The sequence below is a fragment of the Lissotriton vulgaris genome, chromosome 9, assembly GCF_964263255.1.
Source record: "Lissotriton vulgaris chromosome 9, aLisVul1.2, whole genome shotgun sequence".
In the NCBI taxonomy this organism is placed as follows: Eukaryota; Metazoa; Chordata; class Amphibia; order Caudata; family Salamandridae; genus Lissotriton; species Lissotriton vulgaris.
Genome location: NC_141697.1, coordinates 111,921,056 through 111,936,322, shown reverse-complemented (window position 1 = coordinate 111,936,322; position 15,267 = coordinate 111,921,056).

The window sequence follows — 15,267 nt, the reverse complement described above, 5'->3', positions numbered from 1 at the left end:
AGTTTACGAGGGGGACGCTGATATTAATTTGGAATCAGCTCATATGTTTAGTCTTTCATTGACTCTCTCAGAGGTAGAGGCCGCCTTGAGAAAAGGTACTTCACTAAAGGCCCCACCCGGGCTGAATCGGATCCTCACTGAAGTGGCTGCATGCAGTCCCTTTGGATCTTTTTAAGTATAATACTGAGGTCTGGGCTCCACTTCTATTACAATTATTCAGAGCAGTGGTAGTAGGGCGTATTCCACTTTCCTGGCAAGAGGCGGTAGTAGTACCAATATTTAAATAGGGGGATAAACGTGACCCCTGTTGCTACAGACCAATATCGTTAATAGACGCATCTTGTAAGTTGATGGCAAGGGTGATATTGGCACACCTGGAAACCTGGGTGGAATCAACAGGTATTATTGTGGACTCCCAATATGGGTTTAGGAGGGGAAAAGGTACCACTGAGCAGTGACTTAATTTGGCATTAATTATGAGCAAGTACATGAAGGCCAAGCGTGGTCATATTCACTTGGCTTTCATGGACTTGTCCAGTGCCTTTTACACGGTATGTAGAGATAAATTGTGGTCGATGATGGAGTCTATGGGGTTCGAAGAACCGTTGGTTACTCTTCTCCGTAGACTGCATGCGGCCACTTCAGTGAGGATCCGATTCAGCCCGGGTGGGGAGAAGACAAAGCCCATCCCATCGACCTAAGGTGTACGCCAGGGATGTATTTTGGCGCCTTTTCTGTTTCTGGTGTACACCAACGGTCTTGAAGGCTTCTTGTTGGAAAGTGGTGCAGACTTCCCTCAGGCAAATGGTAAACGGATACCGATGTTATCTTATGCAGATGACACGGTGCTAATGACCCTCACAGTCAATAGCATGCAAACTTGTTTGAATGCTTTTGAAGCTTTTATGCAAGGATTAGATCTAAGGGTCAATTTCACAAAGTCCTTTGCAATGGTCTGTGGACCGAAAGGTGCTAAAACTCAAAGGCTTATTGTGAAGGACTCAACTATTGTGAAAGTTGATAGTTTTAATTATCTGGGGAACCTATTTAATAAAACCTTGAGTTGGGACCATCTAATCTCAGCTCGTGTCCAAAAGACCACGCAATCTATAGAGGCCCTTTTCCGTTTCTCAAGCAAGCTGGGTCAGAAGCCGATCGCAGTGTTAAAAACTTTATATAAAGCCAAATGCCCTCCTGTTGCAATATATGATGCAGGCGTTTGGGGGACACAAAACCCCAATAAAATCCAAATCGTGGAAAATAAATTCATAAAGCGCCTCCTATCTGTCCCACCGGCACTTCTAATACTTTCTGTCGTGCTGAGGTGGGTCTTGAATTTATGAGCGACATTATTCGTGTCTCCCCTCTCTTGCTCTGGAGAAAGGTATGGAGCTCCGAAGATCTGAATCTTACAAAGGAAATTTTGCAAGACTGTATTAAGCTTGATTATCCTGCGAAGATCCCATGGCTATTCTATGTCAGGGATACTTTTCGCAAGATAGGTCTGGGAGACATCTACCTAAATCCTGAAGCTGTTGGTAAAGAGACCAAATTAATAATAAAAGAGGCCTATTGTACTAGATTGGGTATGTTGCGAAATAGTGAGAGTGCGATACAAGAAGGGGGTAGGATGCAGCAACAACCTTACCTATCATATATTATGCATACCCAATGGCGTTTTTATTTGACTAGGTTTCGTCTTGAAACACTGCATTTTCTTTTTGCTTTTCCTAAGCAGGCGGGGTGGTGTGAGAGACTACCTCCTTGCCCCTGTAATAACAAAGTCTCACAAAATACTCTGCATCTTATCCTTTTTTGTAATTTGTACAAAGATCCAAGAAATCGATTTATTAAGCCTGTCTTTTTAACCATTGGATCTCGCTGTTACAAGGATGGATTTGAATATTTAGTATCCTTATCAACTCCAGCTATATGTAGTGCAGTGCTCAGTTTTATCAGACTGGCGCTCAAAATTAGAAATTGATATTGATCAGCATTATGTACATTTATGGATTATTTTTCGATTTACATTTAGCAGAACAGTGTATAGATTGGTTTTACTATGTGATTATATTTTTAATATACCCCGAATGTACTGAAATGTTAAACTGGATAGAGAACATGTTTACAGATGCTAAAATAATTGCACGGTCTTTTTAAATTACTTGTGTATTGTGTAATGTCCTTCTGAAATTTGTGTATACTTTTATGATTCTTTTTTATGAATTGAAATAAAGTTTATTGAATCGAATCGATATCTGACCAATAATTAGGCATGTAGCTCATTCCAGAACCTTTACAATGTTAATAACAAGGGACTTGATAGGTTTAGATCCACCAACAACATACTACCCCCTCTAAGTAGAGAGACCTCTCTTTATTTTCTCAACCACAGTCAAGCCTCAGTCCTGTTCATTGCCTCTTTAACTCCAGGTTATCATCTGCTGAAGCCGTACTTACCTATTTGTATGGTTCATCAACCAGTTCCTGGCTACAGCACGCTTTTGTTCAGTTTGTAAGTGCCTTTCTATTCCCCTATGATTGCTATCTTCTGGTTTTCCATTTTTCTGGGCTTCTTGAGCAACTGCTAAGCATCAATCCTTACTCTTGGGTGTTCTTGACACCAGCACTATACTTTGGTGACCTAACATCTTCTTCACAAACTCCTCTCTGATATATCTTGGTGACAGTCTCTTTATCTACTTAATCACTTCAAACTGCATGGTTACTTCACGATGTATCATCTGGCAACGTTATTGAGCAGACTTACACCACTTGATTAGTTTATTGAGCTCAGTGCACTAATGTAAATATAGATTGTACCATAATATTTGTACCTATTTAGGTGCTATAAACATTTCTCCTTTGATCCATCTATTAGGATATACTTTTGTGGCACTCCTGAAGAAGGCACGCTCCGTGCCGAAACGCGCGTAGAGAATTGTAACAACAATTACTATCTGCCACAATATGTCCACTGCCCCACTTTTTTCTCTTTTAATCAATTTTTTCAAAAGTATATTTAATGTATATTTGTTTTCTTCTTATATATTTGTATTGTGTTGTTTTTGACAAAAGTGCTTAACGCCCGTTACTTATGGTAAATACAATTCAACTGATGTATAGGCACTTATATATAAATGTTTTTGACTATTGCTTTTTGATGTTTACAACCTTTTTAACCCCTCCCAAGCTGGTGACGAACCCCAGCCGTCACGCCCCGCGGTGGGCGTGTGCTGATGACGGCTGGGGTTCATCACGGCCCCGCCCTGTTCTTTTGTTTACCGCACAGCGGTAAAATCGCGGCCGCAGCGAAAGGGTTAAAAAAAGACAATAATAAAAGAATAACTACCATGTTTTAAACAGTTGTTCTTTAATTGCACTGAGCTTGGGTTATCCCCCACATTATGTCAAATAAATTAATGTAATACATATGTATCTCACTGCCTAGGAAAGTTTTTTTGCATTGGCACCATCCCTGGGAGGGCCAGTCATTCCCAATGGGGTTGCAAATTGTGACTGCATCATTAATGTTCATGAGGCATGCAATCTGCGACCCCATTGGGAATCGCAAAGTGTCTCAGACACTGTTGTACATTGGAAATTGCGGCACGCAAATTGTGACTCGCAATTTGTCGCAAATTGCGAGTCGCAATTTCCAATGGTCGTTCATCTGGCCCAAAATGTTTTGTTTTGTCATTTTTAACACCTATTTTTTGTTCTTTGTTTCTTTAAATTACTTCAGTGGGGGTATTTAAATATAATTTAAATATATATATTTTTTGGTTGAATTTATGTATGTAGAAAATAAATATTTTAGATTTTGTTTATCAAAACCGTTCATGGAACATAGTATTGTATCTATGGTGATTACTTTTCAATCTTTGATAAGGGACCATTGTTCCTAAAAATACTTCAGTACTCTTGGTCCCTTATGATCCTAGGGTTGCCTTGTCTACTGAAAGCAGGACCAATAGTAGCATTTAACTTACAGGCACTTGTTACATGTAGTACCACTTTACTAGGGACATATAAGTAAATTAACTGCCATTTTGGAATTAGCCAATGTTACCATGTTTTTTTTTAAGTTCAAGGTTATTGAAACCAAAAACATAGTATAAAATATAGAAGAATAATATAATCAATCATGAGCGATATAAAAGCTACACAATAAAATTTAAGCAGGTATAATGAAACGGAATCAATAAACAGCTATAACTAAGTCTTGAGAAAGAAAAACAGGGGAGGGCGCAAGAAACAAAATAAAAAGGGGAAAAGGAGTATGACAATTCATAAAACATAACATTGTATGCAAATAATGAATATAAATAAAGGATATAAGATAGACAGCAAGTAATAAATAAGCGAAAAACATTGTAAACATTGTAAAATTGAAGTAAAAAGAAAAATAAGAAACATCATGGCGGTTTGTGAACATCATCAGATGGATTTTGGTGATTAGCAGTAATCTTATGAGGAGAGGAAGAGGTCTTAGAAAGGTAGGAAGTAAGAGGGATCCATAACATATCTCGCTTAACAGCTAAGGAAACGGGGGTAACATAATTTGTATCAAGTCTATGATGAAAGCAAATAGCATTCCACCAAGCTGAATAACTAACTTTAGTAGAATCCTTCCAGTTGGAGGTAATGAGATGAAATGCAATGGCTAAAAACAAGTCAAGCAACTTGTAGTGAGAAGGGGAGAGTGATAAGTCAGGCGATAAGGAACCCAAAAGGACATTGGGAAGGGAGAAAGAGAGTGTAAAGCCAAAAATCTTGTGTAAGCGGGACCAGACAAATTGCCAAAAGGAAGCAATATTGGGGCAATGAAACATCATGTGGAGTAGGTCTGCATGTTGACAGGAACAGGACCAACAATTAGGGGAAAGATCCTGGGAAAAAGTGGCCAACTTCTGTGGAGTAAAAAGTAAACGATTATATAAAAAGTAAAGAGTTTGGGTAGTATTAGCAACTCTAGACGTTTTGTGTATTTTTAACCACAACTTATCCCATAAAGAGACAGGCCAGGATAATGACAAATCCCGTTCCCAGGCCAATTCAGTCTTTGATTTGGGCCGATGAGGCAAAGCCATAAGACATTTATAAAAATGTGAAGCGGGCGGAGAGGAAACCAAAAGTGGGCTAATGTTAGAGTAAGCGGGGGGTATATCAGAGGAAGAAGGAAGAGATTGAATGTATTGAAGAAGAGCAGGAAGTAATAGATCATATTGCTTTCTAAAGGAAGTAGGAAGAAGAAATTGAGTCTGAAGATCTGCAAAAGAAAGAGGAACGTTATGTGATAGAAGTTGGGAGATCCAAGATAAACCCTTGGATTGCCAAGATTTCCAACAAAAGGAGCGATTCTTGATACGAAGCAACTTGTTGTGCCAGATGGATTGGTGAGATAAAGAAGTAAGAAAAGGATAAGAAGAGAGTAAAAGAGGTGATAAGAGGCAACGGGTGTGAGCAATGACAGGGGATTTCAAGAGTGAAAAGTTGGCGGAAAAAGCAAGAACTTCCAAAAAAGCAAACGGGGAAATTAGGGATTTCTCCAGGGACAGCCAAACTGGAGGATAAGTAGGAGTATCTGTGGAAAGCCAGCGAGAGGCTTGTTTAAGGTTGAAAGAATAATGGTATGCCTTAAAGTCTGGAAACTTAAGACCTCCATATTGTTTATCTTTTTTAAGGGAAGACAAAGCAATCCGAGGAGGCTTATTTTTCCAAAGAAATTTCATCAAGAGTGAATCTAGTCGTTTAAAATAATATTCGGGTATACGAACAGGAAGCATGGAAAGCGAATATAGGACCATAGGGGCTAACATCATTTTGATGGAATCCAAGCGACCCCACCATGAGAGAGAGAGGGGGTGCCATCTAGTAATAGAGTCATTCAATTTCTTTGTAATGTAATCAAAATTAGCTTTCAAGGTGTCAGATATGGAAGGGGAGAACCACAATCCTAAATATTTTACTTTAGTCGACTGCCAAGAGAAACCAGTGTGATCAAAGTAATGACGCATACATAGAATGTTTAGAGGTAAAACTTCACACTTGTCTCGATTGAGACGATAACCTGAAACCCGCGAGAAGGCGTCAACTTGTAGCAAAAAGGCAGGAAGGGTGGACTCAGGATTAGAACAATAGAAAAGAATGTCGTCTGCATAAACAGATAATTTAACTTGATTGGGGCCAGGATTAAAACCAGTGATTTGGCCATCTAGACGGAGTTTAGAGAGAAAAGGTTCCAATGCTACAATAAATAACAAGGGGGATAAAGGACAACCTTGCCTGACACCCCTAGAGAGGGAGAAATAATCAGAAATTTTACCATTAGCAAAAATAGAAGCTCTAGGGCCGGAATACAAAAGGGAGATGAGAGAGATTAATTTAGGTGAAAAGCCAATCCAATTGAGGGCACGAAACATAAAATCCCAACTAATCCTATCAAATGCCTTTTCGGCATCAAGTGTGATGGCTGCAAGAGGGTAAGAAAGGGAAGAAGCTTTACTAAGGATGTTAAAGAAAACTCTGGAATTATCAGAGGACAGACGTCCCTTCACATAACCTGATTGCTCAGGACCTTAAAGTTCGGGTAAGACGGGATCAATACGCAGGGCAAGTAATTTGGTGGAAATCTTGTAATCCGTATTAACAAGGGAAATGGGGCGGTAATTTTTACAAAAAGAAGGCTCTTTGTTGTCTTTGGGGATGAGGCAGATCATAGCATCTTGAAAAGTACCTTGGGAAGAGCCGTTTGCAATAAATGAATTAAATAAAACTAGCATGTGTGGAAGAAGAAGCCATCGGGACCAGGGGCTTTACCGCGTTTTAAAATTGATACTGCGTGGGATGTTTCTTGAAGGGCTATATCCGCTTCAAGTGAAGCAAAATCAACATGGGAAGGAGGAGGAGAAGGGATGGAGTGGAAATAGGATGATAAATCAGAGGGAAGCGGAGAGGATTCAGGAGTGTAGAGATCCTTATAAAAAGCGGCAAATTCCTGTAAAATGTCATCATCCTTAAAGTGAGAAGTACCAGAAGAATCGATTATGGAGGAAATCTGAATTCTATCCCGGCGCACTTTCAAATAATTAGCTAAAAGCGTACCCATTTTATTTTGGCCTCCATAATAACGAGCGCTACTCTTTAAAAGATAAGATGAAGCAGCATCAGTAGACAATTTATTGAAGGTGACTTTAGCAGCAATGAGTTCTTTTAGAGAAGAATCTGAGAAGGAATGAAAATAGGCGTGTTCTAAATGTTTAATTCGATTCAAAAGTTGGGAGGACTGTATTTCGAATTTCTTCTTCTTTTGGGAGATGAAATTAATGATAAAACCCCTAGCGGTTGCTTTAAAGGAGTCCCAAATTATGGTAGGAGAAGAGTCTGGGGTGGAATTGATAGCAAAAAAGTCAGCAACAAAAGAACTGAATTGACCAGAGAAGTTGGGATCTGCAAGGAGGGAATTATTAAAACGCCATCTGCCAGAGGGAGGGGCAAAAGGGACTAGATCAAAATCAACAAAAACTGGGGCATGGTCAGAGAGAAGGATGGAGCCTATTTCTGAAGCAAGGGTGCATTGGGCTAAGGATTTACTAAGAAAAAGGTAATCAATACGGGATTGTGTCTGATGAGGAGGGGAGAAGTAGCTGAATTCTTGAAGATCAGGATGGCAAAGTCTCCGGGTGGTTGAGGTAAATTGATTATGGATTTTGGAATGAACAAACTTAACAGGAGACTTTCTATCAAGAATAGGATCGTGAATTTGATTACAATCTCCACCAAAAATGATATAATCATCGTCGAGGGAAACCAATTTATCAGAAATAAGGGGCCAAAAAGTGTGGTCAACAGTTACCGGGGCATAAACATTAAAAATAACCAAAGGTACATTGTCAATTAATAATTTTATAAGCACCCAACGACCATCAGAGTCAGTTTCTTGGTGAATAACAGAAACAGTGAACTTTTTGTGAACTAATATAACCACTCCATTCTTTTTCCCTAAAGCTGGGGAAAAGAAAACATTACCAACCCAGAGTCTCGTTAGTTTAGAGGATTCAACATCAGAAAGATGGGTTTCTTGTAACATAGCAATATCTGTCTTTAAATTAGACAGGTGAGACAACACTCGCTGTCTCTTAATAGGGTTATTTAATCCTTTAACATTCCACGAGGTAACTCTGAATGTAACAAGATAAAAATAGTACAATAATACATAAAGCATACAAATAACATAACATCAATGAAACGAAACAATAGAACGGGTAAAAGAGAATCAAGCAATAAAACAGAGAGGTAGAGAAAGAAGAAGAGTATAGAGGGAAAGAAAGCAAGAAGAAAAGTGTAGGAAGAACAAGAAAAGAAAAATGGAAAGAGTAGGGTAAGACAAGATAAGACATTAACAGGAAGGGCAAAGAAAAAAAGTAAAAACTTACATAGACTGTAGATCAAACGGAGGGGGGGAGGGTGGGAGGCCATACGAGGGAATGACGCTTATCGGAACTCACAGAGGAGAAGCGAGGAGGGAAACAGCACCAACGAGCCACTAATGTACAATAGGAGAGGGAGGAGAAATGGGAAGACGACCTGTGAAAAGAAGAAAAACATGTTAATTATAGAAAAGAGAACAGGTAGCCAGAAGAAATAGCACTAGAGAGTAAGGAAATTTAGAAGATAGAAAAAGGGGAAAGGGAGATATAACCAAGAAGATGAAACTGCGAGAACTATAAAGAAACGTGAGAGAAGTAAGAGGTACATCCTAGAACAAGATGAAAGAAAAAACACAGATGCAAATGGCAAGAATACAGCAAAAGCTAAAACATATTATGGAGGAGCAGATGAAGATGCAGTATCCATGGATTCAGCACTGAAGGAGTAGAGAAAACTCTTAAGTTTCAGCGGGTCTTCGTATGAAGTAGTCTTATTGTTGATGGTAACCCTAAAGAGACAAGGGTGATAGAGGCCATATCTGGCACCGATAGAGCGTAACTGGGGTCTCAATGCCAAAAATTCTTTGCGACGATCTGCAGTTGATTTAGCGTAATCCTGGACAAAAAATAGAGTGTTTCCGGACCAAGTTATTTTCTTCAACGCCCTGGCGGCAGCTAGGACTTTCAATAGGTCAGTATACTCAAGAAAATAAAGAATCAGTCTGCTGGGCTTACTCATTGAAGGAGCAGATGGTTGATGCGGCAGAGAACCCAGTCGATGCGCTCTTTGAATGTTCAGCGGAGGGCTATCTGGAAGTTTCAAAAGTTTAGGCAAGAAGGACTTAAAGAAAGAAATTGGATCTGATCCCTCTGAATTTTCCACCAAGCCATAAATACGAAGGTTGTTGCGACGATTTCTATTTTCCAAATTTTCAATTTGTTTGTGCAAGCTGGAGACTTGAGAGCAAAGGGAATCCACTTTGGAGGAAGAAGCGTTTAAAGAGTCAACATTTTGTTCTAACGTTGTGACACGAGTTTCTACAGATAACCATTTGTTAGAAAGTTCCTGAAGAGTAGAAGTGGTTTCCTGAAGAGTAGTTGTAGTTTCTTCCACAAAGGGGCGCAGAGCCCTGATTTCCTCAAGGAGCAAGTCCATGGTGACTGAAGAGGTTGACGTAGGAGGAGATGGCGGATCCTTCTTTAGTCTCTTGGAGGAAGCTTTACCACCAAGAGTAGTTGAAGTATTTGCCGGTGAAGAGGTCTGCTTAGGGGAAGCAGACGGAGGTGAGGGGGTATTTGACTCTTCCATGGATAAGCACTGATATCGTGAGCTTGTGTGAATCAGGAATTTACGGGCAGTAGCTTTAGCAAGAGGAACGTCCTTAAGCAATTTACCCATAGGTAAGGACCAATATAGGAGAGTAATAAGAAGCAGTGTTGCGCAGAAGGTATCAGCGGAATAAGCTTTTTACAAGGAAAAAATCTAAAAGCAGGTGACCATCAACATATCAATGAGTGGAAATTATCTGCGCTAAAAGACATAGGGTGAAAGCAGTGGTTCCAATCACGTCAGGAGACTGTGTAAGCATAGGCCAGTTTAAAGAGTCACATTCAGGTGAGATAGGCACAGACGACGTGAAGATAGAGGCATAGAGATTATCAGTGTCCAGAAATAACCAAGCCTGTCAGTAGAGTAAGGGCCTTTAGATAGAAATATGGAAAGCACATAATCCTTAGAGAAACGATGAAAGTAGCAATAAAGGCTTTATCTTGGACCAGCAATCAGTTTCTCTCAAAAATGGCATCAAAAGAAACATGAAAAACCATTTGTAAGCATTATAAAAAATGAATGCAATATATGCGTGTGGATACGAGCAGAAGAAAGCTGGTCATGAGGAGAATGAAGAGCAGCGTCTCAAAATGGCGGCCATGGGATGAGAACACAGTAGAAACACCATCAGAGGACGAGCATGCCAAGTAAAAGGGGGGGAGCCTCAGAGGAGTAATTGGTAATGCAGCAGAGAAAATATTGAGGCTGTCCGGGGGAGAAAGCCAAACGAAGCTTAGAGAAAGGTAATTGCGCCGATATGAGGAGAAGCGCGAAGAGCGCCGTTCCGAGTTTCACAAGATGGCGGCGGAATGAAGTCCGGAGCTGCGCTGTGTGAATAACTCGAAAACTAGCAAATACCTTCAGCCACTGAAGCTGGGAGAACGTTCCCTGCAGGTTCCAACAGGTATTCCTCCAATTTGGGTTCAGCTGATGAGGCGAGAAGGCATCGTCAGTCCGTTTCCGCTCCCGCTGTCACCGGAGAGCTACGGACGAGCTGCCATCTACGTCGGGCGCAAGCCACGCCCCCGTTACCATGTTTTAAGGAATAGAAACCTGCACTTTAGCACTGGTTAGCAGTGGTAAAATGCACAGAGTCCTAAGGCCAGCAAAAACGAGATCAGCAAAAATGAAGGAGGAAGGCAAACAATTTGGGGGAAGACCACCTTGAGGTTGACAGGTCTAATGGGCAGCAAAACCAATTTTAAAAGTTGGAAATTCTTTTTTGACTCTCAAAATGGTTTAGTAAGTAGCAAATGGCAATGTGGGGTGTAGCAAATTCTGTGATTTTACAAACAACCTTTTTGCATCAGGCCCCATGTGGATAATACCAGTGCATTCTTCAAAAGTGGCATACTGTAACTCAGCTGAATCTTGAGCTGGGATACTCAGTGTGAGGAAATTAGATGTATTATATGGTGCGGTTGTGCGACCTCACCATGTAATTCTCTTAGCGGCCCCTGCAAGTCCAGTAGTTTCCATCTGTAAAACCCTCAGTTCAAACCTGGGTAGCTGTGCCACTGGGCAGCAAGGCTTGCACAGAAGAGTAAAGCACAGAAGTGTAAAGCATTTAAACAGCAACAAAACAATTGAAGAAGAAATCGATAAGACTCTCAAGACCAACACCGATCTATAACAAGCATTGGCATAGCCAATAGGTCTCGCCTTTGGGACCTAATAAGCATTTAGGTATGTAGCACATTATCCTATGTATTGTGTTGCTATGCATTAACAATTCATGCAAATTGGAGCCATTTTGAGCTTGTAAATTCCCATTATAGAGGTGTTTTGTAATGGTTTGTGGTAACAAGTGTATTTACGATTGCTGTAGACAATGTTTGATCTAATATTAGATACTTAAACAGTGAAAAGTGGTCCACAATGAAACAGGCCCCAAAACTTCCAAAACAATTGGCCCACACTGCCTTTTCAGGCCAGTTTAACAAGCACTGCTTGACTGCCAATGGGCTAGTCCGACCCTGTACAGGTGTCCTGGCGTGTACCTTTGAAGGCAAAGCAGTGCACTTGCTGGGATTTAGCCTGCAACTCTGTGTGAGGCAATGCTCCTTAAAGTCGTTTTGCTCCTGATTTTGTTAAGTCCTGGAGCCAGTGACCACAGCCACCTGAAGTCATTGGTGGCATGCATAAGTGGGGTTCATATATTTGACCTACTCAAGTAAACTGATAAACGCAGTTAAAAACGATTTGCCTGCCAAAGATACAGGGACAGAAACAGGAAGGAATCAAGATGGCTGTGAATGGAGCGATTATAACACAAACCAAGCACTCCAAAACTACACTTACTAAGGAGGTGCTGAACACTGACAACGGGAGGGGGCCGGAGCAATGGCAACGCAACAACGGTTAGCGCTCGCAATAGGAACATATTGCAGAGACGCTTAAAGAGAAATGAGAGAGGCCGCGGGCAAGCAAGAGTCGGCGGGGACCATTCAATGCAAATTAAAGAGTGCCTGAACAAACAAAATAAAATAATTCAAGCATAATGGCACTTGTAACGGGGGAAGTTGCCTCGAAATTGAAACCACACCCAAAGGTGGGACAAAGAGCTGCGTTCCACTAGTAAAAACAAAGGACTAAAGAAAGACAAACAAAGGAACAAATAGAATGAGGGGGGTGTAGTCTAACATCACAGATGGATTACTGCATGCCTAGCAGAGCAGCACATGCCCGCTGCCTCTAGGCTCGACCTAAAAATGCAGGTGTTTGATTCTTAAAGACATTCACAAACTTGAAAACATAGGCCTTTATCTTTGTATTAGTGCAGTTTTAAAACTTTTAGGAATTCACTAGAGTTTACAGAAAGTAGGCCTAGAAACCAGATCCATAAGGAATGCTTTACTCCCAATTTTGCTTGAGCAAATATACACATTCTATTTACCTATCCGATTATGTGAAAATCTGCTGAGCGAGTGTAAATTCACTTTCCTTACAACCTTTTCTCGCAACCATAGATGGGGGGGGGGGGATTAATCCTGCCTTTATAGGGAGTATATTTTTCAACATTTTCTAATATGGGAAGAGACTGGGGAGGTGTAGGTGAATGCTCCAACATAAGACTCTGAGTAAGCAGAGACTCTCAAGGCCTGCCAAAAACCGGAACCCACTGCTTTCACCTACTTCCAGCCCCTGCATGGAGATATGCAAAGGGGTAACAGGGGATAAATTCAAGTCCTTGTAAGAATTGAGACATCTGATATGAGCTCTGTCATAATCAGAGAGAGGCTATAGTTTTGGCACCTCACTGCATGGCACCAAATGAGACAAGTAAAAGGGACAGTAGTTTTCTGAATCATGCTTGTCCCTTGGACAAATACATATTTTATAAAATTCTACGCCCCTCCCTAAGGCTCTCATAAACCTGCCACTGGTGTTATCTGAAAGGGATATTATCCAACACTAGTTGGACAAGAATCAACCATGTCTTAATGGTTGGCTCCATAGTAGAAACATATAGTCCTTGAACAACCCATTTATAAGGTAAGAGGATGCCCAAAGATGCACCAGATTTGTCAGTCATGCTAGGACCACTTTTGGAAAACCATCCTTCAAACCCCCTCCCGTTAATGGACAGTAATGGTCAAGCATTACGCAGTTCACTTCTCATCCGTCATCATATACATACTCTCATCAGCTGCTCATTCGACAAGTAAATAAAGTGGACAATAACCTTAAAGGTGGCTGCATGTTATGATGTTCGTTTTGCTGTCTACAGCTGCTTCTGTATAATCACAAAATGCCAATAAAGCGAGTTATTGAAGAAAAAAATATATAGGGATGCTCCAGAAGTACTGCAAGGTTTCATCCTCCTGAAAGTAAGCTGGAACACTAATACTGAAAATATAATAATGTTTGAATAGCAGAAATCTAGGGCCCATTCTAATCAATTGTCTTTGTCTTCTAAAGCTCGCTAGTAATAACAAGGATGCATATAGGTTTCCTTATTGGACTGAGTGCTCATGGCTTACCAAAAAGTGCTGCTTACGAAAGTAATCTTGCACTACATCAAAACCAGTTACCACATTGTAAGTTATTTAACAATGCCACTTGAAAGAAAGAGTAGATGATGATGCAACATTGGACCCCAACATTGTGATTCTCTGGACCATGGATCAATAGGATGGTGTAAGACTATAGTGGGCATCGGTTCCATGTTAGCTCAAAGTGATCTCGCCAGGCATTAGAGGAGCAGTAACCCTCTAACAGTGGCGGAATGGCGAAGGGGCATTGACTTGTGCAACAGCAAAGAAAGCAGTCCACAATGCACTGGTGTATCGCAGAAATCCAATAAAATACAGAAAGCATGTATTTCCCTTACAGGGTGAGCACAGGGCTGTGCCATTTCGTCTCGCTGTATGGTTATTGTAGGGACTCAATGCTGTCTAGCGCTGATCGTCATATCAACATGTGGAACTGACACCTTTTCTCCTTAATCTGACTCCAAAGTAATGCCTGAATTATTTACTGTTTTCGCTCTGTTTTCGATCTGTATAACGTAAATAAAAATATATTATAAAAAAAGCAGAAGCTGCAGGAAAGGGTAATCTGGGAAGCAAATAATAATTCCGAAAAGCTCAAAGGGCACAGACTGTTACCATACACTGTAAGAGATTATGTAAGGCCCTCCTTAAATTGGGATACAAAAGATGTGCTAACAGAAGAAAAGCGCTTGCTGAGGTTCAAATGAGAAATGCCCCTAGGGACCAGAGCTAAGGATCTTAATTTAAGATATGGGTGTTTTAAAGCTCTACTGGGGGATTAGGCAGGGCTGGCTCTAGGCTCATGGTGGCCCTGGGCAGGGAGCGTAGGTAGGGGGCCCGGAAGAGGGGGTCCGGGCGGGGCGGAGCGTGCAGGCCAGTAAAGAGGGGAGGGGGTCAGGGAGTTTAGAAGTCGAACAGAGCCGGAGGCCCCCAAATCCCTGCCAGGGGCCACCACGCAAATATGTATCCATCCCCAGAGGATTAATATATTAAGGATATATATTGGCGTGGTGGCCCCTGGGGTTTGGTGGCCCTGTGCAGGTGCACAGCTTGCACATGCCTAAGGCCGGCCCTGGATTAGGTCCACTTTCTAAAATGCAAATAGAGGGTTAGTGAGGATGTGGGTTTATGGCCAGAGTTGCCGACTTTAGAATTGGGAAAACCAGATTTGAGTCTTGGTGTCTGCAACATCCTGTGATTCTGGGCAAATCACTTAATGTCGCTGTGTTTTTAAATAATGAATGAAACCTTGTATAATGTAGCTGGTCATCATGCAAACCGCTGCTAAACCGTGTGGTCGAGTTTACTCTAAATAACAAGCATTTGCTGCGCGGCCGTGAAAGGCACACGGTCGCGCAGCATTGAAAGTGATCGCCATCGTGATCAGCTGTGCACATCACACGAGCGCTTGTGCGTAATAGTGAGCTGATCGCCATGAAAGAAGCATTTCTCAGAGCACCTACGAAAGTCTCGGCAAAACCAGCGTATGCGCTGAGGTCAGGACAAGACC